At 46.2% G+C, this 25,695-nt stretch overlaps 1 protein-coding gene and 1 long non-coding RNA gene across 5 annotated transcripts in view; one reads left to right on the forward strand and one right to left on the reverse strand.

Annotated features, from left to right (window-relative positions):
* Window positions 1-25,695, reverse strand: part of LOC149866763 (acid-sensing ion channel 2-like) — a 447,342-nt gene that overhangs the window by 226,658 nt on the left and 194,989 nt on the right. The gene's annotated exons all lie outside the window — the stretch shown is intronic.
* Window positions 5,499-16,882, forward strand: LOC149866764 (uncharacterized). Its single transcript, XR_016441948.1, has 4 exons — window positions 5,499-5,598; window positions 5,878-5,992; window positions 12,723-12,812; window positions 16,209-16,882. It is a non-coding gene; the product is annotated as an uncharacterized LOC149866764 (long non-coding RNA).

A 25,695-nucleotide genomic window follows, 5' to 3' on the forward strand; every position in this document is an offset into this window, starting at 1 on the left:
GGTGCTGCATGAGGCAGCCCAGGCCTCCAGCCCATAGCAAAAGGTTGAGTCCAGGCAGCCAGACAGTTCTCAGGCTACTGAGCCAGCAGACAGGGCCTAGCCAGAGGCCCCGGAAGCCCTGCATAAAGGAGCCCTGTTCCAGGGGACGGCGACCCCCTCCCACCCAAAGCCCACTGCAAGCAAGAGAGCAGTTTGGCGCAGATGACGAGGGCCACCTTCCAGGCCTGGGAGCTGTGAGTTGCAGGGTAAACACGATTCTCACAGGGGAGGGGGAGTTCCCCCTGGTTAGTTAAGGGCTCCTGAAAGTGGAGGTCCCAGTGGACGGCCCCCCCCTAAAGTTACCAGCTTCCTTGTAGGGCTTGGGAAAAGCCCAAGGGCACTAGGTTTTCCCCTTGGGATTAAGTTTATCTTCGGGGTTCTTGTACCATAAGTGGTGTGATGGCATGCCTTATATTTTGTGAACTCTCATGTTTGTTGCTATTATTTCACCTGTTGTTTACTTGTATTTATTTGTGGCTTATTTATTGTTCACCCATACTTATCTATAGTTTATCTGTTGGCTATCTATGTTTATTTTGGGGTTTATCTGTTTCAGATCAGATACTTACCTGTGACTTACCTGTATCTGGAGCACTGGTATAAGGTTTTATATCATTTACCCAGAGGGTATTGTTTATGTTACCTGTTTAGCTATCTTATATATATATATAGAGAGAGAGAGAGTACATGTTTATATTCATGTTCCTTTCCCTTGTAATAAGTTAATGTAAATAAATGTGTATATAGTTAAGTCCCCTGACTGTCCTGGCCTGTTTCTATAGGGACGGAGGGAAACTGAGAGGTCTGCAGTTACCCCCACAGCACACCTGCCAGCAAACAATCCCCTTCAATTGGAGAAGGGGAGGATATACCTGAGTACCTGGGCTACATTTCTTTGGGGGTTTAAGTTTCTTACTATGTTCTGTGCAATGAAGGCCCATGGCAAAGGGAGGCCTTTGCAGGTTCCAATTTACAGATGCGGAGTAGATTTAAATCCAAATAGATTTACATTATTATGCAAATATATGGAAATCATTCACTTCTTCACTCACCTGCTAAGAGCCATGTTAAGTGTTTCTATGGGAACAGCATCTGTTAGCACTGTTACTGATATTTGTATTCTGGTAATGTCCAGAGAACCCAGTCAGGATCAGAGTCTCATTGTATTAGGTATTGTGCAAGTAACAGACCCCTGCTGGCATGTAGCAATCTAGATTTCATACAGTTCCAAGAGGATGGCTGGTAGCAAAATTCATTGTGACCTGCAAGTATACTCCGAGCACAATTCCGGTGCTGTTTCTCCCCACTGTAGCAGTTTCCTGTATATCAGGGCTGGGCAAAATACAGCTCGTGGGCCAGATTCAGCCCACTGGGCCATTCTATCCAACCTGTGGAGCACCTTAAAAGTTTAAAAGATTAATATTTATCTGCTCCTTGCTGCCTGTCAAAGATGACATGAGCCAGGGGCTGTAGAACCCAGCGGAAGCCAGGAGGACTCACCAGCAATGCCAGGCAATCCCCACACCTATCTACCCTCCCCCACATACCCACAGCCCCCCACAAATCTATACCCACCCCACTCCCCCATGGTATACAAGAGTAAGACTTCATTTTAAGCTGTTGCACAATAACCTCTGTGTACGCTACACAAAGGTATGTAAATCAGGACAAAAATATTTTTTGAAATTAAATTAATGAATGTAATAGATGTTAATTTTTTAGAATAACATTTGGTATTTTTTTTGTTTCCAAGATGGCAAAACCCCTTGCTGAAAGGAGTATTTCCGGGGGCCAGGGAAGGGACTTCTGGTGACAAAGGGCGGAGGTTAGGGTGAGGACTTTTGGTCCCAAGATGATGGCCAGAGGGTGGGGCACCTGTCAAGGTGCGGAGCTACTCATGGCCCTTGACAGCTTGCCAAAACTCAGTAAACGGCCCTCCTCCCAAAAGAATAGCTTGCCCCTGCTCTATATTATCTCACCAACTGCAGTGGGATCATTCTTACAGCATTAGCTTGCCTTTCTGAGAATTTTATGTCAAGATAGCAGTCATGTGTTAGCTATTTGAATATAAGGGCACCCTTTTTTGCCATGGCAAAAGAACCTGAGCTCGTCTTAGACCAGTGAAAGGGCATCCAAATTTGGTCTAGTGTCTAAAATGTTTAGGAAGTTAGGGAAAACTGGGACAAAAAGACATTTTAAGGTGAAAGCATTGTAGCTAGAGCTGGAGTCTCTGGATGAGGTCACAGACTGACATAACAAGCTTAGGTTTCTAGAAACTGAATAAAGTGCAGTGTACCCAACCATATATGTGCTGAAATCAAGTCAGGCATTAGGGCTGTGCAACGCTTTGGTCCCAGATTCAATTTGGCAGAGATTCAGCCCGATTCAGTGACTGAATCTCTGAATCTGAATCGAATCAGAGGACACTTTACTTCTCTGAATTGAATTGGAACCCTCTGAATTGATTTGGAGAAGATTTGGAGATTTGGACATAGACACAGTTTTAAATGGTTTTTTAAACATACCTCTAGGTACTGGGTGACTCATGAATGCTGTGATACTGGGGCGCATGTCCCACAGAAGCATGGGGGGGGGGCTCCCCAGTGTGCTTGGCAGCAGACCCAGAAGTGGACCAGAAGCACTTCCAGTTCACTTCTGGGTCCACCAGGGAGCACATCGGGAGCCCCCCTGTATTCCCTTGGCTCGGCAACTGGTACCTCTTGGATCTGGAGGGGGGGGCACCTGTGGTCCCCCCATGGCTGATCACCAAGCCAGGGGGCACAGGGGGTCCCCTAGCGTGCTTCCCAGCAGATCTTGAAGTGGACTGGAAGTACTTCCGATCCATTTCCAGGTTTGCCGCAATGCATGCGGAGAGCGCCCCAGCATCACAGCATTCACAAGCCACGCTGGTACCATGAGGTATGTAGAAAAAACATTTAAAGCTGTGTCTATGTCCAAATCGCTGATTCTCTGAATCAGCATCGAATCTTCAGATTCAGATACAACTGAATTAAATCAGGGATAGTGATCTGAATCAACTAATGAATCACCGTCCCTGATTTGGCCCAAATCCAAATCGAATAAGGCCTGCTTCGCACACCCCTATCAGGCATCATAAAGCTATGTTTTGGGGGTTTTGTTGTCATTGATTTGTTTGTTTGCTTGGGTTTTTGTTTGTGTTTTTTTTTACTTGTAAACTTGCAGTTTATTTTCCTTCTGGTTCTTGTTCTGTTTCTATATGAAATCACTTAGTCTGTGTTTTCATAGGTAATGTTAGTTGGGAGCGGTTGATGGTCCTGCCCTTGGGCATGTAAAGTGGTATCATTTAACCCAGTTTCTCAAGTACAGCTTGAGTACATTACTCTTTATTATACACAACCAATTTAAATAACAGAAAAAAGAAGAAAAGATAACAATAATTTGATAACAAAACTAACAACTTGGATAAAATTGCAAGTTCGGACTGGGTGGATAATTCCAGCACACTTGGTAGTTCCACTTGTGTTAAACAACTGGAATAACTAAAAACACCTTGTTATGCCCTTTAGAACAGTTTCCCTTCTAACCCAATTGATTTTCTCCTGGTCACAATCGATTTTTCATAATTCAAAATAGCAACACAGCTATAACTATGATCCACCACTAAATGGTGGGGGTGAGGCTTCTTCTGCTCTCTAGAAGTGTGGCTCTTTTAAGCAGTCCTAGTAGCACAGGGAAACAGCCACTTAAAAGCAAAACTGCTGCAGACAAAGTGCTCTGCTTGTTTCCTTTGCTGGCAGAGTGTTCTCTTATGCAGTTTCCTTCTGAAAAATACTGGCAAGCGTGGGTGATTAGGGGTCCCCTTAAACCCCATGCTGCTTTTTACTTCTCAGCTCACTCCCTCTCAGGAGAAACCTACATCTCCCAGCACACCAACCCACAGACAGAGGTTTCCCTCTTCAGGTATCTGACTCTGTTGCTCAAGCCTTCCCAGCTCAGGTTTCATGCTGTGCTCAGCCCAGCATCCTAGCCAGACACAAACACAGCCCAGTCATTAAAGACCTTTGTCCACGGCATTGGCTTTTTCTGGCTAAAGATGTTCCTGGTTTTTATTCACTGTTGTAATGTACCATGACTAATGACCTAAGATATATGTTATTTACCACATTATGGCTTAATATGATATTACTAGTTAAAAATGCTTAGGGGGCACATCATAACAATTTTACCCTTCTGCCCTCACAGTACTAATTTATGTCAGGGGGGCGTTTTAAGATAGGATTTGATTTCATTGGGGGGGGGGGAATGTTGTCGGCTTTCCTTGAGAGACATCCCTATTTTGGGGGGTTTGAGTTCAGTAAGAGGTGGTGTCCAACTCCTTGCAAAACCTTCCCCACCCCCTTACAAGGCTTGGCATCAGGGGTCAGCCAGGTGAGTATCCACCCAAAGTGGGTGCCCCCCTGGCCAATCCTGATCCTGCACTCCCCTCTCTCCTGCTTTTTCTGGGTGCTTGCAGCACAGGGGTCATGAAATCTTTTTGTGCAAACCGCCACAAGTGGCTGCCTGCCATCCCCTCACAAGTCAGGCTTGGTAACAGGAGTCGGTACTGCAGGCCACCCAAAGGGGCTGCCTCCTTGGCCAAGCCTGTTCCCACACTTTTCCTCCCCTCCCCTACTTTTTCTGGATGCTTGCAGCATGGGGCTTGTGAAATCTTTTCATTTCACACCCACTTTGCAAAGCAACACAAAGTGGCTTCCCCTTGCAAAGTCTTTTCCTGGCATTTTTTGCACAGGGTTTTGATGCTCTTTTTTGCCCGTTTTTTTGTGATCTTTTCCAGTCCAGTGCCAGCCTGTCTGGAGTTTTTTTTACTCCAAAACAAGGTTGGTGGGGGGTGGAAGGGTGCCTGCCATGTTCAAGGCCTATAAATTATTGGAGCAGTGGTCGGGGTGCACGTATACTGTATCAATGAAAGAGTTTTGAGGCACATGACACACAGCAGTACACCAGAAGCAGGGCTCAGCCCAGTAGGGAGAGTTGCCTCTGGATGCAGTGCAACATTTGAGTGCAGGTTGAGAGCTGCTTTGCAGTCTGGGACTTGAAAGACAATACCGCTTTATTTAAATGACATCTGATGCTTGGCTATGCCCGGGGTGGGGGTGTGTGTGTGTGTGCACTGTTTACTTCAACTTTGATGTAAATAGGGTGGGTGGATTTAATTGCCCTGAAGGAGAGTGCAAGATATTGCACAGTATGAAGCCCTGCAATTGCAGCTCAAGGTCTGGGGCAAGGGGGAAGGGGAATGCCCTTCCCCACTTCCTTGGCCATCAGCCTCCTTTTTCTACCCCCCATACAGTAGTTCAGGACAGGAGGCACTGCATGCTAGTTTTTCAATACAAATTCTTATGCTCACTCTCAAACTTCCCCCATGCATTCCTTCCCTCCCTCCTATTTTTAGCTCCTGATTGCTATGCTCCATGTTGCTCCCGTTAGTCACAATAAGCAGAAGAGAAGAATACAGTCATGAAGCCTGAGAAGGATGCCTGATGCCACTTCCATCTTAAGTGGCAATGTCACTGCCAGGTACCTATTTGCTACTCATAATATCCTTAGATTTATAATATTGAAAAAGCAATTGAGAATTCACCATTAGCAATGTATGTATAAAGTGTAAGCTTCTCTCTGCGCAATGTAGACAGTTTCTAAGTAGAGACAAAGGCATCATATTGTGTAAGTACATCAGCAACTAAACATCCACATACTTGAAGTAATGATTTTAAAATTTAAAAGTTAATATTTTGGTTTAATATATTAACATGCAAATATTTACCAATGTTTACAATTTTTTTTGTCTCTTTTCAGGATAAGAACAGTCTGTGCTATGTTTGTTTGCCCTACTTCCAGGTTTGCCTGCTGCTTTGCTGCCCAACCTACAGTGTGCAGGATTTTAAAAGGCTGAAAAATTAGAAATGTTCAGGTAGTTCAAACAGCTAATTACTGAAATATACTTCATTAGCTCTTTTCAAAGATGCTTTATGCAATCTTCCTTGTTTTGTTTGTTTATATACCCCAATTTTTTTACTTCAATGTATTTTGCTACTTGGGCTTGGTGTACTTTATGTCCAGATACAAAGGAGCACAGTCATTTATGGGTGCTGGGTCCAGTAGGTACAGTAAAATAATTTGAATGAAGTTTTGGCATTAGGATACTGTATTTTTCTAATGATAATAATCATAATATCTCATGTGTCTGCCCTTGTCGGCCTCCCTCCCTTCCTTGGTGTCTGCCTTCCTCTGGTGGCTGCCCAAAGATCTGAGGTGCTGGACCCCGGACGGGACCGGCTGCCTATTTCCTAATGATTGTGCTCTTTTGTATCTTATGAGGACAATAATCACAAGTAATTCTGTCTATGGTAATGATTAAATTAATAATTATACTAGTAATCATAAATGATACTAACAATACTCTGGCCACCGTCTCATTTTAGTATTCATACATACATATATACTAGGGCTGTGCAAAGCTTTGGTTCCTGATTCGGTTCAGTGGAGATTCTGCCTGATTCGGTGGCCAAATCTCTGAATCCAAATCAAATCAGAGGACCCTTTATGTCTTCAAATTGAATCAGAACCCTCTGAATTGATTCAGAGAGATTCGGAACGATTCAGTGATTTGGACATAGATGCAGCTTTAAATGTTTTTTTTACGTACCTCTAGGTAGCAGGTGGCTCATGAATGTTGTAATGCTAGGACGAATGGAGTGTCCCATAGAAGCATGGGGAGCTCCCCAGCATGCCTGGCAGCAGTCTCAGAAGTGGACCAGAAGCACTTCCAGTCTACTTCTGGGTCCCCTGGGGAGCATGCATGGGGGCCCCTCCATGCCCCCCGGCTCAGTGACTACTGCCTTCTGGGTCTGGGAGGGCACCCAGAGTCCCCCTGCAGCCGCCTGTTGATTCAGGGAGGTGCAGAGATTTGGGGCCCCAGCATGCTCCCCAGTAGACCCAGAAGTGGACTGGAAGTATTTCCGGTCCGCTTCCGGGTTTGTTCCGCACATGTGGAGGGTCCCCCCCGCACTCCTGTGGGACGCTCCATGCGCCCCAGCATCACAGCATTCACAACCTGTGCTGGTACTTCGAGGTATATAGAAAAAATATTTAATGTTGTGTCTATGTCCAAATTACTGATTCTCTGAATCAGCATTGACTCTTCAGATTTGGCCGAATCAAATCAGGGACAATGATCCAAACCAAGAAATCGAATCACTGTCCCTGATTCAGGCCGAATCTGAATCAAATAGGGCCCACTTTGCACACCTCATACAGTCACACTAATCCCTTATACGTATCCATTCATACATACACTCAGTCTTCCCTGTCCCAGGTCTTATCTCCTGAGGTGGTGGGCAAAGGCAGTCCTTCCTGTGGACTGGTCATATCTCAGTAAAAACACTAAATTCCCTTTCCCCCCAACTCTTCCCAAATGCCTGGTGGGTGGTTTGGGACTTAGTACCCAGGGCCCAGTGGGTCTTTTCACCCAGTGTGGAGGGTGGGCAAAGGCACTCTCTTTTCCCCTTCTCTTCCCAGGGCCCAGTGGGTCTTTTCACCCAGTGTGGAGGGTGGGCAAAGACACTCTCTCTTCCCCTTCTCTTCCCAAGTGCATATATTTGCTGAGACTAGTACTGAGCAAATGAACAAGCCCTGCACACTGGAAGATTTGCTCACTTTGAATGCAAATCCAGATGTTGCTGCAACCTTCAGATTGTTATTGCTGCCTGGACCACAGTGTTCCCCTCCCTCCCTCTTGCCCCCTGGCTGGTGGCTCTTAGCATTCCCTTCCTCCATCCCTCTTAACTGCCACATGGTGTCTCTTAGCACACACTGTGGTTTTTGGGCAAAGCCCCCCCACACTCCCACTTTCTGGTAGAAGTCATTTTCTCTGAATTTCCTGCAATGCAAGAAGTGCTTCCTGCCCTGCAAGAAGTGCCCTCACCTCACTCCCTGCTTGCCTCACTTGCCTGCTGCCTGGACCTCCTTCCGGGTTACTGGCCATGTCTCACCAAAGGCCCTTACTGCCTCCTCGTATTCAATCAATTAAATAACAATCAATCAAATAATCTATAATCAATCATCAAATCAAAATAATCAATCAAATCAATAATCAGTTTGGAATCAATAAGCAATCAAATCAAAATAATCAATCAATAATCATTCAAACAATCACACACACACGTAGAGTCATAAAAGCACTGAAATCATAAAAGTCATAAAAACACTGAATTCCCATTTCCCCTCTCTTCTCAAATGCCCTGGTGGGTGGGCCGGGCCTTGGTACCCGAGGCCCGATGGGTCTTTTCACTTGCTGTAGAGAGTGTACAAAGGCACTCTGTCTCCCCACTTTCTTCCCAAATGCATACAGGCAGTCCTCGACTTACAGCATTTCAACTTATGGTGATTCGCACTTGCGGCACTCTGCCATTTACACCCATGTTATTACTGACTGTGCTGGATCTTTGCACTTACGGCACAACAGGAAAATTTACAATGAGGAAGAGAGCAGCAAAACAAACATCCCCCAATCAGTTTCTCAAAAAGCCATCAAATGGCCCTAAGTCTCCCCAGAAGTCTCCCCAAAGATTTCATAGATTTCATAGACATTAGGGCTGGAAGGGACCTCGGGAGATCATCGAGTCCAGCCCCCTGCCCAAAGGGCAGGAAGTCAGCTGGGGTCATAGGATCCCAACAAGATAAACATCCAATTTACTCTTGAAGGTGTTCAATGTAGGCGCTTGAACCACCTCCGCTGGCAGACTGTTCCAGACCTTGGAGGCTCGGACAGTAAAGAAATTCTTCCTTATGTCCAGCCTGAAACGGTCTTGCAGGAGTTTGTGACCATTCGACCTCGTCATCCCTTGGGGCGCTCTGGTGAACAGACGTTCCCCCAGATCCTGGTGGTCACCCCTGATAAACTTATAGGTGGCCATCAGATCACCCCTGAGCCTGCGCTTTTCCAGGCTAAAGAGTCCCATGGCTCTCAGCCTGTCATCGTAAGATCTGTTTTCCTGACCTCTGATCATGCGCGTGGCTCTCCTCTGGACTCTCTCAAGCTTCTCCACATCTTTTTTGAATTGTGGAGCCCAAAACTGGATGCAGTACTCGAGCTGCGGCCTCACCAAGGCCGAGTACAAGGGGAGAATGACGTCCTGGGATTTGCTTGAGAAGCATCTATGGATGCATGCCAGCATTTTGGTCGCTTTACTAGCCGCAGCATCGCATTGGAGGCTCATGTTCATCTTGTGGTCAATGATGACCCCCAAGTCTTTTTTTTCTGTAGTGCTAACCAACGTAGCACTGCCGAGCCTATAAGGGTGCTGCAGGTTTTTCCTCCCAGGGTGGAGAACCTTGCATTTATCGGTGTTAAACACCATGAGGTTCTCGTCTGCCCATTTGCTGAGCTTGTCCAGGTCAGCCTGGATCACCCGCCTGTCTTCTGGCATGGATGCTTTGCCCCAAAGTTTGGTGTCATCGGCGAACTTGGCCAGTCCACTCCTGACTCCAATGTCCACATCATTAATGAAGATGTTGAACAGTATGGGTCCCAGGACAGAGCCTTGAGGGACCCCACTGGTCACAGGGCACCATGATGAGTGACTGCCATCAATCACAACCCTCTGGGTCCGACCACGAAGCCAATTTCCCAGCCAGCGGATCGTGGTGGAGCCAAGGCCACAACTGGGCAGTTTGGCCAAGAGGTGATAATGTGATACAAGATCAAAAGCTTTTTTGAAGTCAAGATATATGACATCAATCTCTTCTCCCTTGTCCAGGTGATAGGTCACCTGGTCATAGAAGGAAATGAGATTGGTCAAACAAGACCTACCCGCAACAAACCCGTGCTGGCTGTCCCTTAGGATGTTAGCCTGGGCCAGTCCATCAAGGATGGCCTCCTTAATAAACTTTTCTAAGATCTTCCCCAGGATAGAAGTCAGGCTAATGGGCCTGTAGTTAGCTGGATCCACTCTCCTCCCTTTCTTGAAGATCGGCACCACATTGGCCTTCTTCCAGTCTTCGGGCACTACACCAGAGCGCCAGGAGTTTTCAAAGATCCGTGCCAGGGGCTGGGCTATGACGCTCGCCAGCTCCTTGAGTACCCTGGGGTGCAGGTTGTCAGGGCCAGCTGACTTGAAGGTATCCAGCTTCTCAAGGTGTTCCTTCACGAGGTCAGCATTGATGGAGGGTAGGGAATTCCCCTCACCCAGATTTCCCTGTCCCATAGCAGGCATGGGCATCCCGTGTGACTGATGAAAGACTGACGCAAAGTACCTATTTAATAGGTTGGCTTTTTCCTGGGCATCAGTTGTCAGTTGCCCCATCTGGTTTAGCAGGGGTCCAACACTGCCCTTGCTTTTCCTCCGGCTCCCCACATATCTGAAAAAGGACTTTTTGTTGTCCTTGATGCCTGAAGCTAGTTGGAGTTCAGTTGCAGCCTTGGCTTTCCTGGTTTGCTCCCTGCAGGACCGGACCAGCGTGGAGTAATCCTCCTTGGAGGTGAATCCCGTCCTCCATCCTTTGTAGGCTTTCCTTTTTAGCCACAGTAGGTCCGCTAGGTCTCTGGAGAGCCAGGAGGGCTGCTGTGCCTTCTTGCTGCCTTTCCTCCATGTTGGAATAGATTTAGCTTGTGCACTGAGGATCACTTCCTTGAGAAGCAACCACTCTTCTTGAACTCCCATCTCCCTGGGGTCATGGTCCCTGAGGGCCTGACTGACTAGCCTCTTGAGCTTGTCAAAGTTGGCTTTTCTGAAGTCAAGGACTTCTGTGTTGCTGACTGACTTGCCAGCTTTACAGCGGATGGTGAAGGTGATCAGCTCGTGGTCGCTGTCACCCAATTTCCCATCAATCACTAGGTCGCCGATTAGGTCGTCCCCCGTAGCCAGTAGCAGGTCAAGCAGCGCTTTGCCTCTCGTTGGCCCATAGACTTCTGAATTCCATGACCCTGGTGGAGGCATTCCTTCATCTTCTGATTAAATAAAATGTTATGTGATGAGTTACTATATTGTCCCGTTTAATAGATTTATATATAGTATATATAGTATACTTTGGAAAGCTTTGTACTATGCAGTCTGTATCATTTATAGTTGATTAAATAGTTGATTTAAATATGATGTTTATGGTCACTTCTATAAAAAGTTGGGCATCAGGCCCTTGTTCAGAAATGTAACCCCCTACTATAACATTGTTTTTATGGGAAAATCAGATTCGACTTACATCGTTTTGACTTACAGTGCCTTTTCCAGGAACGTAACCTGCCGTAAGTGTAAGGACTGCCTGTACATTTGCTGAGACTAGTACTGAGCTTCCCTTGTTGAAGACATCTTTATTGACATCAGTGCCTATCACCATAACTGATTTTGGCTAAAATTTGAAATTAGTGTGATTTTGCAATTTTAAATCAATTTTAATTGAAAAAAAGTCAGTCAATTAAACAATCAATCAAATAATCTAATCAATTAAATCTAATCAATCAAATAATCAATTGAAGAACTGAATTTCATAGATTTCATAGACATTAGGGCTGGAAGGGACCTCGGATGATCATTGAGACCAGCTCCGTGCCCGAGGGGCAGTAAGTCAGCTGGGGTCATAGGATCCTAGCAAAATGAGCATCCAAATTTCTGTTGAAGGTGTTCAATGTAGGTGCTTGAACCACCTCTGATGGCAGGCTATTCCAGACCTCGAGGGCTCGGACAGTAAAGAGATTCTTACATATATCCAGCCTAAAACAGTCTTGCAGTAGTTTATAACTGCTTGACCTCATCATCCCTTGGGGCGCTCTGGTGAACAAACGTTCCCCAGATACTGGTGGTCACCCCTGATAAACTTACAGGTGGCCATCAGATCACCCCTAACCCTGTGCTTTTCCAGGCTAAAGAGCCCCATAGCTTTCAGCTTGTTGTTGTAAGGTCTATTTTCCTGACCTCTGATCATGCATGTGGCTCTTTGCTGGACTCTCTCAAGCTTCTCCACATCCTTTTTGAATTGTGGGGCCCAAAACTGGATGCAGTACTCCAGCTGTGGCCTCACCAAGGCCGAGTACAAGGGGAGAATGATGTCCTGGGATTTGCTTGAGAAGCATCTATGGGTGCAAGCCAGCATTTTGCTCACTTTACTAGCCGCAGCATCACATTGAAGGTTCATGTTCATCTTGTGGCCAATGATGACCCCCAAGTCTCTTTCTTCCATAGTGCTAGCCAGCATAGCACTGCAGAGCCTATAAGGATTGATGTAATCAAGTAAGATTCTCAGGGTCTGCTTACACACACACACGTATATACATTCATAAAAGTGCTGAATCCTCTTTCCCCTGCCCCCCTCCCTTGCCAAGAACCGGTGGGTCTTAGCACCTCAGGTGGTGGGCAAGCTTTCCTTGTTGAGGGAGTCATTGTGGACTGCTTAATGTGCCAAATATTTAAAAGGAATGGTGGGTCTTATCTCTTGAGGGCCTCCAACTTCACCACTGCCTGCCTCCATGTTTCCTTTCTGTCAGCATGTTCACGCGGGGTACCATCTGTTCCTTTGGTTCTCTCCTGCCATGACTTTGATCTTATGGAAAAAAGGGGAGGAAAGAGACGTTACCATGCTTAGCATCCACTGAAGGACCATGCTTGGTCTATCTCATGATACAGGTGCTTTTTTATTCTTTTCTTTTACAGAGAATCGGTTGGGAGGCAGCAGCTCGTCCAGGTTGTTCCTGGGATCGGCCCCGTGCTCCAGGGAGGATTCCCGGCAACTTGATCCACATGGTAAGTTCCAACAGAATCTCACTTATGGGCTTATGGATGTGCCCTCAATCAGTCCCAGTGGGGATCCAGCCTAAGTCCACTGCCCTGAGTTGGGTGCCCCGGCTAACTCTCCTTACATGGGTTGCTTGTCATAACCCCCTGCCTCTGCAGTCATTGCCCACTCCAGGTAGTAATAAGAAGGTAAAAAAAAGATAAAAGAAAGATTTCCTTCTATGCTCGTGTCTGAGCTCCCTGCTGCTAATTACCTCATTAGCAGCTCATTACGGGCACCGCCCAATCTTTTCTACTGCGCATTGTGCCGGTGTGTGGATCCGGGAGTCTCCCCACAGTCGGGCCCATTGTTCTCAGTCCCAGCTTCCCTCTCCCCTCACGTCCTGGATGAGGGGCCAGGTCTCTCCCCGGCTCTGGGCTGGTGACTCCCCCTGAGATTCTGAGTTCCTTCACTGTGTCCCTGCATAAAAACCACGGCTTCTTCCTGTGCCGCGGCTGCGTTCTCCCCAGACTCACTGCTACTCCCACGGACTCCTGGCAGGTGGTGCATGGTTTTGCTGATCCTGGGCTCTGGAGCCCCTCAGCTCCCGCTGGTCTCACGTTGCGGATCCCTCCTTTGGATCCTTCTTTGGGAGAGTCCCCAGCAGCTCCTCTCTTCCCTTGTAGTGCCTGAAGGCATCTTCCCCGGGCATCATTCTCCTCATATCCCTGGATGTTGAGCCCCATTGGCTCCCTGTGGGCATGGGGTGTCTCCCCACCCTGCTGGGGCATTATCACTGCCTGCTGCTGGGATTTCTCAAGTAACAGGGCTCCAGTCGGGAACCCTGTTACACTCCCCATCCAGTAAAAATTGCAAAGACACAAAAAACAAACACAAAAAACCCCACAAAGACACAAAACCCACAAGAATTACAGAGGCAAAAAAACCAAAACACTAAATCAAAACTACATAAAAAACAAAACAAAACAGGGAGATAATCTTTGTTGCTCCAGGTAAAGTTTTCTAAATAGTCCATGTTATATTGACTAACTATATGCTTTTAAGTTTTGAACATGGCACTCTATAACAAAGTTGGTGTGGCTTGACTGCTCTTTGTCAGCATCTGGTGGTTGTAACCATTAGAAAAAAATGCAGCTGGCCAGTGTGCCTATGAAAGAAAATACCCAATTCAGGAATGGCATATATTTCTACACTGTGTATTTCAACATTAAAATGCTGTGTGAGTTACATGTCTTTTTAGAAACAGAAAAAAACCCCCTGTGTGTTAAATGTCTGTCCTGCAGAGGTGGATGCTTTCCACAAGGTATGGGGGTACCACTGCCCAAATGGTATTGGGTTCACCTGTCTAGTCAGTTTCTTCCATCAGGGTGGGCTGGTTGGATTTTTAAAAATATTAATGTGAATGTTTGAAATTAAAAAAATGTAACTGTCAACGCTTGGATTGATAAAATTGTAACTCACTCATGGTTTTGCTACTGAGAAACATTAAAGGGTTAATGGAAACATCACAGGAATTTTTTTGTAAAACAGAAAGAATCATCTGCCTCCTGTTGTTTGTATTCTTGTGTCAAACCACAGACAAGGACTTTTTCTCAAGTTGAGAACCATCCTGGGGGCGGGTTGGAGTTGTTGTTGAGGTTGATTAAGGTTGCTTGGGTACTGGGGATCCCTGTGCCCGGGACAGCTGCTTCCAAAGTGGTGTTGGGAGGCCCTGATCAGCCTACTCCAATGCCCCACCCTTGAAGGCGATCACCACAAAGGCCAGCATGAGCTGCCTCTCTGCTCCCCCCCCGCATGGCAGGGGGATGGTATGGTTGAGGTGAAGAAGGAATTTTCTTATCATGTAGTCAGTCTATTTGCATGTCAACCCTATTACTGCTTGCATTGCAGATCATTGCCTGCAGTAATATTCCCCAACCAGTTCTACTCTTGCCTTTCTTCTCAAGTCACCTGACACCCCAAAACAACCCAGACCCATCCTCCATGCCTCCCACCCACTGAACCCCCATACAGAGACCTGTTGGTTTCATCTCAGCCATGGCAACACACTTCTCTGGGCTAATGGGCTGATGGGCTTCTGAATGACAGTTGTCTGGTGCTCAATGTGCAGTGAAAGCAAGATAATAATATGTACGAACATCTTTTTGCTCATTCTTAATGTTTTGAGCCATTGAGCATCATTCCATGTTGACATGATGATTCTTTCCCACTAGTCCGAGATGCTTTCATGTGCCCATATCTGGTGAGCCTTGCCCTTAACGTATAGTCTGCAAGCCACTGTAGTCTTTTGAATCCAACCTTTTTGTTTGTTGCAATGTGAGAGCAGCTTCCATAGTTCAATCAAGAGCATGTTCTTCAAGACACTCATCTGAAGTTGGTTATACAGGAGTTTTACAAAACAACAGCACAGGTGCCTCACGTTGTTAAAGTCCTCCTTTAGATCCATACTTCTACAATGTGAATATCTGATGGCCTTCAAGATTAACCTCTGCTTTCTGAATAGTCCATCAGGATTTGAGGAAGCCATTGTCTTTAGCAAGCAGGACATGTACCAATTTCTGCCTGTTGTGTTCCCTGTTGCTCAAAGCCTACAACATTCAGTTCTATGTTAGCATGAAACCACTTGTGTCATTTACATGTCAATAGCTACTCAAACCATGTGCTCTTAGCAATCCTCCCTGCAACTGCATCTTTCTGGTTTGGGTTGAAAAGAGCTGAAATGTAACCACATTCCTACTAAATTTACAATCCTTCCTTAGTTTCCTCCATTTCATATTTGATGTGTTAAACACCCCTCCCCACACAAAAGGTAGGCTACACTTGTCTGTCTTTTGTCAAAATTGTCTGTCTGCTTGAACACTCTAGATCAAACATCCCACCTCAGGCACTACATGGGGTTTGGCCCAATAATTTACAACTCTTTTTAATGCAGGGCTGTGAATTCAGACTTCAGGCTTCCCTAGTGTTCCTTGTAAGCTGAAGGTCAGGGCTGGCCAAGCAAACAATTTTAAGTGGTGTTGGAATTATGGTCTCTCCAGGAGAGCTTCTCAGTTCCCTAAGTCAAGTCATGGATGGGTGCAGCCTGCCAATATCTTTCCATGAAAAAATTGCCAGAAAACCATTCTAAAGCTATGACTCACTCAGTTCTGTAGCCTGGCAGGTGACAGCACCCCGGGCACAGGAGGGGTTTCCATTCCATTCCACAATGTACCCTCAAGCACATGGAACAGTCAACTTCTATGCTCTGCACCCAAAAATGAGATTATGGACCATCACCCACATTGCACTCCCTCTCACAATGTATGAATCCTGATCACCCTGTGGAAAATGCTCATACAGGATATATTTTTGCCTGCATATCTAATGGATATGTGTTTCAAACATCCATTCTAACATGTTTGCAGTTTCTTGCCTGAAGTGATCACCCAACAGTTTCACCTATTTCCAGCACAATAGTTGTGTGAGTATGCTTCTGAATGCCAGCGGCTAGATTATCAAAAGTGAAGAACTGCCACAAATGTCTGGAGATTGCACCAATCACACTTCTATTAAGCCTCTCTTCATAAAAGGTTCACAGGTCTCAGGCCCTTGGACATACCCGAAAACAGGTCCTAGTAGGCTATACACTGTACCATCTGCTCTGCTATACATTTTGTTGGCCATGGAAGGGAGCAAAAAAAGGCCACATTTGGAAGATATGCTGGATACTTCTCAAAGCCAGGGACCAGACTGGACTTATGTGGAAGTTGAGCCACTGATTGATATTTGGGGTGAATGGAACATGTTGACACAACTGGAAAACTGAAGAAATAAACCAGTGTATGTGGCTATTGTTGAACTATTAGCAGAACGTGTCATTGTTCAGGACTGGGAACAATATTGCAGTAAGATCAAGTCCTTAAAGTCTGCCTTCCATTGCATAAGGGACAATAATTCTTGGTCAAGTGCCTCATGTAGAATGATTCCACTCTATGACAAGCTGTCTACCATCCTTACCATCCTTAAAAGTGATGCTTCAGAGGCTTGCATGAACAAGTTTGGGACAACAGGTTTGGTGGATGAGGAACCAGAAACTCCACAGTGCCACAGTACTTGGCAAGCCACAGCCACTGCGCAAGCTCCATGCAATCAGGCTCCTCATTCACAGACTCAGTTACAGATGAATGACCTCAAAGGGACCTCCACTGCACGTGGTCAGAAATGAGCAGCAGGAGTCTAGAAACAACTCTCCTATTCATGATGCAGAAGTCTTCAGACCAATAGTCTGTCGCAGGAGTCTTCAGGTTTCCAAGCAAGTCCTGTGTTGGAGACCCCACAAGCCTTGTGAACAGCGACTCTAAGTTACAGCAGTAGTATTAGCCATGGGAGTAAAATATTAGTGCGGATGCGTCCTTAGTCTCCTGGGGTGGGGGAGACTAGTCCCCTTAAACAAATCTAACCTACTCTCTGCTGGGTGGATGGTAGTATGCATTTTTCCAGGCAGAGGGGTACCAGGTACAGGGAGGTGGGGGACTAGATGCCTTGAGACTGGTCAGAATATTTTTGAGGTGCAGCCTTAATAACACATTTGGGTGCTACCTAGTGTGCTTTCATTGGTAATTCTTGTGGAGGGTATCCTGTTAAAATATTTTAACAATGACTTACTGTTCTTAAAAAAAATGTTTAAAAGTAGCCAAACATTGCATGAGAGCTTTCTCTTGTACACAGCAACCCCTGCTACAGGAGCTGTGGTTCCTGGGTCATCAAGACCAGCTATTAATACTCATCATCAATGCAATTAGTAAAGAAATCAATGAGCAACTAAGAAAAGTATTCTTCAGCTACTGACCAAATGACATCCAAAATTCAGGATATCTTCAATAGGTTAATGAGGAGGGGGGAAACCAATTTTGAGCTTATGGAAAGCAGGATTAATGAAATGGTACAATGCTTTAAGAAATTCAGTAAGAAGGCTGATTGTAGTTTGCGGCTGGAGCAAAGGTTTGAAGAGGAGCTTCTAACAGTTTCAAGATTGTAAACATACTTGGAGGAGCACTGACAATATGCTACCCCAGCCAATTGTTCATTCTCTTCCAAACAAAAGCTATGCTTCTTCTAGCCACAAGAGGAGAGTCCCAAGATGGTTCAGGGATGAAGGGCAGGAGGATACTGAACATCCCCAGGGAGGGTCCAAGAGGGGGGCAGCTTGTGGGGCAGCATATTTTTGTGACTAAAGCATGAGTGTAAACAAAGCTGAGCGATGTCCTAATAGAAATCCCATTCAACAGGCAGTCCTCAGTGATCAAGCTCTAACTGAATCCATTTTTTAAAATTTCAATTAGATAGGCTATTATGTCACAAGAGGGGTGATGGCTGCTCTGTTACTCCCTGTGATGGTGTGCTTCTTAGGCAATGCTCCCTCATCTGCTGTCACCCCAATTTTCTCAAAGCAGATTGTGCTTCTATCTATCTAGCATTTCTCTGTAACATTAAAGGCAGGGGTGGAGGTGTGTGAACCAAGTTAGGTTCACTTGCTATCTGTTTTTTCTATCTGATTTAGTATTTTTTTCTAAAACTGAGCTAGAAATAAAGTTCCCCAAAGGACTTTGGAAAGTGTCTTGTACTGTTTTTTCCATAGGAGGAAAGGTTTAAATTGCACTTTAAATCCACCTATGTTACAGACTCCGAAGAATACCAGAATTGCAGTAACGATCCAGCTCCCGTGCTCTAACACCAAAAATGCTTTATTCTCCCACCCTGGCCACCCAGACAACCCTGACAATTCTCCAAATCTTGGATGGCAGAGGTAGGCAGCACATGAACTGTACCATGACAGGGCAACACAAGCCCAGAACAGTGTGCTTGACAAGGCTGGCTGGTTAACCTCAAGGGGTATTACTTGGGGGTACACCACATACATGAGTAAATCTTTGATAATGTAACCTGGGCGGTACTCCAAGAGGTACCCCCCTCTCCAGTTGAAGGGATCAAAGAAGGTGCACAAACACTTTGGGAGGTGTAGGGACTCTCCCCACTATAGAGCAGAGCCAGATCACCAATGGAGACTTCACCATACACCTTTTAATGAGAGAACGGTACTGGGAACATAACCAGCATAAACCAGGGGATATAGGGGACACTACAACGCCCTGAGGGGACAGGATTCAACAAAGGTTAGACACTTACAATCATAGGTATATTCATCCAGTTGACAAAAGACAGGGTTAACAAAATATAAAACACAAACAGCAGAGCAAACAATACGGGTTGGTGAAATATAAGAGGCACAAAATACAAAATGTCAAATAACAAAGAATATAGGACCTAGGTACCTGGAGTGGGAGAAAACACAATGACCCCTTTCCACTGCAATGAGAACTTCTCCTTGTTAGCTCACTCACCCCAACTGGGACTTGACCTCAGTCCTCCCACATGGTAGGCAGAAACTCTACTACACAGCCACCAGTGCCAGTACTGTGCAAAGCTGCTAAGGGTCTTGGTCTTCCAGGAGCCCCGGCCTCACGTTGAGCTACCTGGCCTCTAATTGGAGGAGCTGGAAGCAGAGCTGCGAACTCTCAGGTCGCTGCTCAGATCCTTGCTGGAGCTGGGGAGCCTCTCCTGGTGGCCGCAGCCTCTCATAGGGGATTCTGGAGCCCAGCAGGGAGCCTCTCCTGCCGGCTGCACACCGTGCTGCTGAGGGTCCCACTGCTGCCTGCAGGTCCCACTCCTTCAAGTGCTTCTGGGGCAACTGCTCCCGCCCTGTTGGCCCAGCTCTTTGCCAGCTCTTTAAAGCTCCTTCCTTGTGGTCCCTCACCAGTCTCTCCTGAGTTAGCTGCACTACTCCTTTTATCCCTCTCCAGGTGACCCAAGGGGCCAATCAGGGGATGTGGAGGGTGAGTCTCTGGGGCCTGACTGGTGAAGAAAGGGAATCCCAAGTCCTCCCATTATCTTTTACCCCTTCAAAACCCCTAGGCCAAATCATTACCAGATTGGTGAGGAAAGGGAATCCCACGTCCTCCAATCATCTTTTACCCTTTCAAAACCCCTGGGCTAAGTCACTACCAGCTAGCCCATCACAATAATACATAGGGCTGCGCAAAACAGCACCATTTCGCTCTGATTTCTGTTTTGACGTTTGTATGGGACAGTGTTTTGTTTTGAGTTTTGTTTCATTTCAAAAGCACTGGTCCATTTAGTTTCATTGAAAGTGTTTCACCATTTCAATGCTGTTTCTATGTTTCGCCCATAGGCTATAATGCAGAATCACGAACATGCTTAAAACATTGTCAATTCTTGCCTGATTCAGCTGAAACAAGTGATGGTAGCCCCACTTGAGAGCATGAAGTCTGCCAAGTTTCAAGGAGATAGATGCAGAGGTTTCTGGGAAACTGCACCTCAAGGTGTTGACAGGCAGAACAAGCAGAAGACCAAAAGAGTCACATGGGGAAGAGGGAAGAAGCTTGGTAAATTTTTTGGGGGATGCTGGGTAGGGTGATACAGGGAGGCACCCCATAATATGAATCACAAGACTGGTGACAGCCATCTTGGGGCCTGCATGACCAAGGCTAGTGTATTGTGGCTGAGGGCACTTATCAAGTAATGATGACCAGCCATTAGCCCTTTATAAAGGCACTAGGAAACACTCTATGTAATACAGCATAAATTTGAACATATATTTGAACAGGGTAACCAAACTGACACAGCAGGAACCCAGAACTCTGCCTTTCAACTTCCCACAGTGCCACCATTCATATCAGGCATGGGCACCCACTCATGGTCCTACTATACTCACTCCATGGGTGCTGTGGATAAGTCCCCCGCCATACTTCTGGTACACATGACGCGTACATGGTGCTGCACCACTGCCTTCCCAGCATGGCACCACCGGGAATCCTGTGGACACCACCTGTGCTTTGGTGTCAGCAACAAGGAGAGTGCAGGACAGTGGTAAGTTTGCCGATGGTGGGGTACTTTGGAAAAAGATTTCTGGTTGAATTTTTGAATGTCATCTCCCATGACAACTGTTCCTTGCCCTGACACAAGAGATGCCATGACACAGATAGAATAGCAACAGGTTCAATGAGAATATTGATTGATTAATTAGGTATGTATGTATGTAAGTAATCAAAAGAAAATACAAGTAATGTCATGTGGGAAGAAAGCCTAAGTACTTGAATTCTTTCTAACTGTCACATTTATTACCCGGAGAATAATACTGATGATGCATTGTAAAGATTTCAAATTTGTCTTTTGACAGGAGTGAAAATGAGATCATTATCCAATCCCAGGAGACTGCTCTTTACTGTTGGAAGAGCATAGCTCTTTGTTTCCTTTCTTTGCTTGTTTGTTTTTTAATTTGTTCATTTGACATTTTCATTGTTTGAAGTCTTCATTTATGGTTCTTAAGTTAAATTATGTTATTACTTTTTTTTTTTTTGCTCTGTACAATACAGGTTTTTGTGTGCTTGCTTGAAATGAAAAAAATGAAAAAATGTGAAAAAAGTGTGAAAAAAGTGTAAGAAATACAGTGGCCATACATGGCCCAGGCGTGGTGTGAAAGCAGGGGCCAGCCACCACTGAGTGGGTGGCGGGAAGCAGCAGAAAAGTTGGGGCACGGTGCACAGAAGAAGCTTGCTGGCTCTGAGAAGCAGCAGTGGGGAAAACAGGCATTGCCTGCTGGTGGCAGTGTTGGGGGGGGGGGGAAGGGGAGGAGCCCTGATATCCAACCAGCCATCCATGGGACTGTGGCCACGCATGGCCTGGGCATGATGTGAAAGCAGGAGTGTGCTCCAGGGGTGGGGGGTCAGCCACCATTTGTCGGGAGGAGGGGAAAGACAGCAAAGCAGGGCATGCGAGGAACAACAGAAAAGGTGGGGTGAAGTGCATGTGAATATGGGGAACAATATTTTTTGGAATCCAAAAAAGTTGTTTTTTTCATTAACCTGAACCTTGAATTAAATCACCAGTAAAGATTTGCAATAATTACACCTAGTGTCTTGCTGCAGCACTGCAAGAGAAATTTCATAGATTTCTGAGTGAACCCAAGCGGCACCTAGTGGTGAAATCATTGCAAGGCAGGGAAAATGCCACTTTCGCCCATATGTCAGATACACATTGAAAAAATAATACAATAAAAATAATCCTCTCGGCACAAATTCACCCACTAAAAATAAAACATGCTGGAGGTGGTTTCATTTACCATGATAAAAAGATGACTAACATGAGAAAACAAGGTGACAACATAGATCTTCAGATGTGATTAAAATAGCAAAATGGCAAATTTTGTCATGTGGAAGCAGGAAAAGTGCAACGCGGACAAGGTCCCTAACACTCTAGGACTCTGCTGCTTCTCTCAGTCCCAGTGAGGCTACCAACCTTGCTTACCAACCCCTCCCTAAGCCCTTCACAGGGTCCCTTCCAACTGTTTCCCTGGCACCTGTGTCTCTGGTTGCACAGCTCTGAACCTGGAGTGGGATCAGCTTCTCATGGGGTGTCACAGGCTCTGCCTCGTCCTGATGCTCTCTGGGCAAGTTTCAACATGGTCTCCCCTGACTTGGGCTGAGTTTCCTTGACCTCTCCTGGGTCGGGGTCTGCTACTTCCCCCTTCTCCAAACTTTCCCTCCCTCAGCTTTTATGGACTCAGTAGTAGCCAATCAGAGCCCCCAGTTTGCAATGCAGGCTCTGGTCACAATTTAAACATGCCAATATGAAGCATGCATCATGCTACTGTCTGGTAGGACTTGTGCACCCTCTGCAAAGTTTTGTTGCCCCTCTGTTGCAGAGCTCTTAAGCCCCAGTCACTCACTTGGCTTGAAGCCAGATGAATTTTGCAGCTGTTATACTTTAATACGCAGTAGACTATTTTACTGCTCATTAAAGCGTCATGTAAAAAACTGTGACATTATGCTAACATACAGTAAAGTAGTCTACTACTCATTAAGCATCACTAAAAAAAGCATGCAAATTAGTGCAGTCTAATGAGCATTATTTAGTACCTCACATTAGAAGGTACCTATACACATGCCAGATGTCTGCTCCTAATACGTACTAATTAGCATGCGTTGGAGCAAATTCAATTAATTGACTGTGCTGAAGCATGTTGATTCATACCTATTCAGCATCTCTGCACTTCAAAATGGTGGTGGGAGCACTTGAACTAAATCTCATTTGACAAGCTTTACTTCAAGTGCCCCTGTCATCATTTTGAAGTGTGGGACACTGAAAACATGTGATGCTATGGACACTTTAATTAGATCTCCCAGTGTCAAAAATCCACTGCATTAATTAGCAGTGCAGTGAATGCCTGCATATGCAGCAAGTGTGGTTTGCAGTGCCATAGACTAGTCTGTGGTGTTGCAAACCACACGTGCACACTTGTCTGGATGTGCCTGAGAAGCAGTTCAGTGTAGGGCTACTCCAGCCCTGCTGAGCCCCCCCTAAAGCAGGGGGGTGGGTAAAGCTGACCCACCTCTGGGGCAGCTGCCTCCCAGCCCTGTACCCCAATCTGTAGATCAGGGTATGGGGTGGGGAAAATGTCCCCTTCCCTTGGCTACTGCTTCCCAGCTCCATGCTGCAGTCAGCAGAGGCTGGGAAGCAGCAGCCAGAGGAGGGGACATTTTCTCCACCCCATGCCCCAGTCTTCCAGTCAGAACATGAGGCTGTGAAGCAACTGCCTGGAGAAAGGACAGTTTCCCTGCCCCCTAATGTCTGGGCTGACTAGGAGCAATTTGCTCCCAGTCATCAGTCTACATGCATGCTACTGCACAGTAGTTACTGTGTGGTTAATCTGCTACCTGTGTTGCAGAATACCATCTATGTCTCTCCCCAAAACTCTGCTATCTGATGATTTGGTTACCATGATCACTGCAGAGGGCAGATACCTCTGACCCTGAGCTGAGCTGGATACATTTCTGAGGGAGGGGGAAAACCTGCTCCCTCTGCCTATGTGACTGGGTATCACATACCTGGGTGGGGGGCTTAAGCTCCTTATTGTTCTTGTCAAAGAAAAATCTTTGATTTCAGATGCCGATGGCAAAAAGGTCAAAAGGTTAACATAATATATTTTGTCATCATAGTTCCGTATTCAGCCCTCCCCCAGCTTAAATGTAAAATACATGCGCAGTCAATCTTGCATGCAACCTGAGCAGAAGTAAGGAACACACAAAGTCTGCTCACAGTCATAATTGGCAGTCCTGTAATTATTCAAGCCTGGTGTGTTGTGATTGGCTACCTGAAAACCTTTAATTTTGGAAAGATTTCCGCCTTCTGCGGAGACCTCCACGCACACCCAGGAGACATAGTCAGCGACCTGGCCAGTCGCTGACCCCTCCCCACCTGCGGCGAAAAATTTTCAGGTGTTGTATCCGATTTTGTTGACTCATCCGTTCTCACCAAGAGCTCACGAATGTCTTTGAACCGAAGTTACCTGTACGCTTTGTTGAAAATCTGCACTAAGCAGTTTATGATCTGTGCAACAGAAAAGCGTCTGCAAGCTGAACTGAACTTCTTTCCTACTGTGTAACCACAACTTCCTTCCTACGCTACAAATCTCCTGTAGTGTAAGTAAAAATAAACTTTCTGTATAACCAAAACGCATTTAAACTCCCTGACTCCTCTCGCTTTTCCACCTGTATGACCACCGTATCATACCGCGTCCAGCCGGTCGTGCCCACCCAGGCTCGCAGGTCAAGGGTGCACCAGTCCTCGGACGCAACAGTTCTAAGCAATGCCAACATTACTGGGAGTGGGCTAAAGACCCTGCCAGTCTATCCAGAAACCCATGATGCCTTTGAAATCGGTTGGCTGGCAGCCAACAGTTTCTGGCCTTCATTGGATCAGCTAAATGAGGTGATAAGGGCTATAAGTGAAGGACTCCTGGGCAGTAACTATGATGAAAACTCACAGACAGAAGCTGGACCATCTGAATCTGTCTCTGTCTCTCAGCTCATGATCAATGCACTGCCTGCCTCCAGAGGGAATCTCCACCTGTCTCTGGGTGATACTCATGAGTAAGCTACCTGAGAGCTCACTAGATATATAGCTTGCAGTAACACAGATGTGTAACCAAAGGCTACCAGGCCACTTTGCTGTAAGGGATTTCTCTGATATTGCTGTACCCTGTACCCTTTTCCAAACCTACTCCTTGTAACCAGTAAAGTTCTCCTTTTTACCAAGTATGGGAGAATTATTGGGAGAGGGTATAGATTATGCTTGGGGTCCTCTTGCTTCAGTTGACTAATGATTTGGAGCTGGGATGGGTGGAGACCACTATTTGTGCTTCAGACTGAGGGAAGCACCCCAAGTTCTTGTAGTGGGTCAAGTACCCTCAAGGGCTAATAGGCCAGTGCTTCCCAGAGGGCACAGGTCCAGGATCAGTCCAGACTCTGGATGGTGGCAGTGTTACCCCCAGGCTAGCGGGTATGGTCCAGGAAGGGGGTTGGCCAGACATGAGGCACCCAAGGGCGGCACTCGGAGCCTGAAAGGTGGTTGGGTGCAGTGAGGTGGGTGGCTCAGCACAGCAGCAACCCCTACTGGCCTGCCACAACCTGTATTTACAAGTAGGAGGCAGCTTCACAGTAGACTAATCTACCACACAGTAAATGATACATACATGTAGATGGTGATGCTTTATTGCACAGTACATTAGTCTACTAGGCTTTAAGACTAGGGACAGACATTCAAAAAGCCTGAGCCTGAATTGATTCAATCTTTGCAGGTTAGCCTAACATGGCTAGGCTCAGTCAGTTTTGCAACCAGGCAGACATCCCAGAAATCCAGGCACATGCCTGCAGTGGCTTAAGCTAGAAGCTGGGTGGGGTGCTAAAGCAACCCTTCCTTCCCTTGTACAGACCTGAGCTGAGAAGGGGACGTGGCCAGGTTCCAGCAGGATGCTATGATTAGCGAGGGGTTCCC

This window comes from Crocodylus siamensis, chromosome 4 (assembly GCF_052110815.1).
Source record: "Crocodylus siamensis isolate JL-2025a chromosome 4, ASM5211081v1, whole genome shotgun sequence".
NCBI classification, from domain to species: Eukaryota; Metazoa; Chordata; order Crocodylia; family Crocodylidae; genus Crocodylus; species Crocodylus siamensis.